The following is a 1,227-nucleotide window of genomic DNA, read 5'->3' on the forward strand; positions in this document are numbered from 1 at the left end:
AAAACTGGGAAATGGGTAATAAAGGAATCATCTATCTTTTAAAACAATAAAAATTCTGGTGTAGACTGCCCTTTAAACGGGGAGTTTGGTCTGTCACTGTGAAGTGGGCATAACCATTACACTACCTGATCGATACAACATCATACCTGATGTTTTAAAGCACGTTATTCCAAACAATTTAGGAATGTTAGGTGATTTATGCCCTTTATGGCTTAAAAACAGACTCTGCATCAACTATGTAATTTTCCATGGGAGTTTTGCCATGGATCCCTCTCCGGTATGCCACAGTCCAGGTGTTAGTCCCCTTGAAACAACTTTTCCATCACTATTGTGGCCAGAAAGAGTCCCTGTGGGTTTTAAAATTCGCCTGCCTATTGAAGTCTATGGCGGTTCGCCTGGTTCGCCCGTTCGCGAACAGTTGCGGAAGTTCGTGTCTGCCATTCGCGAATGCAAATTTTTAGATTCGCGACATCACTATTTGTAATGTGTATGGTCCTAATAGTTTCTCTCCAGCCTTTTGGGATAATATTAAACATAAACTATTCCCCTTTATTGGGGGGAATTTAATATTAGGGGGGGGGGGATTTTAATCTGTCCATTTGCCCTGAATTGGACAGATTATCATTAAAAAATGTCAGGGGTGTGCTCGCTTCGGCAGCACATATACTAAAATTGGAACGATACAGAGAAGATTAGCATGACCCCTGCGCAAGGATGACACGCAAATTCGTGAAGCGTTCCATATTTTTAAAAAAAAAAAAAAAATGTCAGGGGATATCATAAAACTGCAAAAAAATGTAAAAAGTTTTATCATGAATTAAGATTAGTAGATATTTGGAGATTAAAAAATCCAGACCTTCGAAGTTTTACCTGCGAATCAAAAGTTCACAAAACTTTTTCTAGAATAGATATTTTATTTATTTCTAAACCATTGGCTACTTGCAGAACTGAGGCTAGTATTTATGATATTGTGATATCGGATCATTCACCAATCTCAGTTACCCTGTGTGCAGCGGCTCTACCTAAGAATCAAGTGCCTCCCTTTTTTTTTCCTCGTTTCCTGGCAAATAATCAGAGATTTATTAATTTTTTAAAATAGAAGTGGAAGGATTATACTATATTTAATATAGCCAAATTTGATAAAATTGAAACTTTCTGGGAAGCTGCGAAAGCAGTAATGAGGGGGGAAATTAAATCATATCTCTATAATTGGAGAAAAAGGCTATG

General features: G+C 37.4%; 1 non-coding gene across 1 annotated transcript; it reads left to right on the plus strand.

Annotated features, from left to right (window-relative positions):
• Positions 1-642: 642 nt before the first annotated feature.
• On the plus strand, positions 643-749 carry LOC128655145 (U6 spliceosomal RNA). The gene has a single exon (XR_008401692.1). It is a non-coding gene; the product is annotated as a U6 spliceosomal RNA (small nuclear RNA).
• Positions 750-1,227: the final 478 nt, after the last annotated feature.

The sequence above is a fragment of the Bombina bombina genome, chromosome 3 (assembly GCF_027579735.1).
Source record: "Bombina bombina isolate aBomBom1 chromosome 3, aBomBom1.pri, whole genome shotgun sequence".
NCBI classification, from domain to species: domain Eukaryota; kingdom Metazoa; phylum Chordata; class Amphibia; order Anura; family Bombinatoridae; genus Bombina; species Bombina bombina.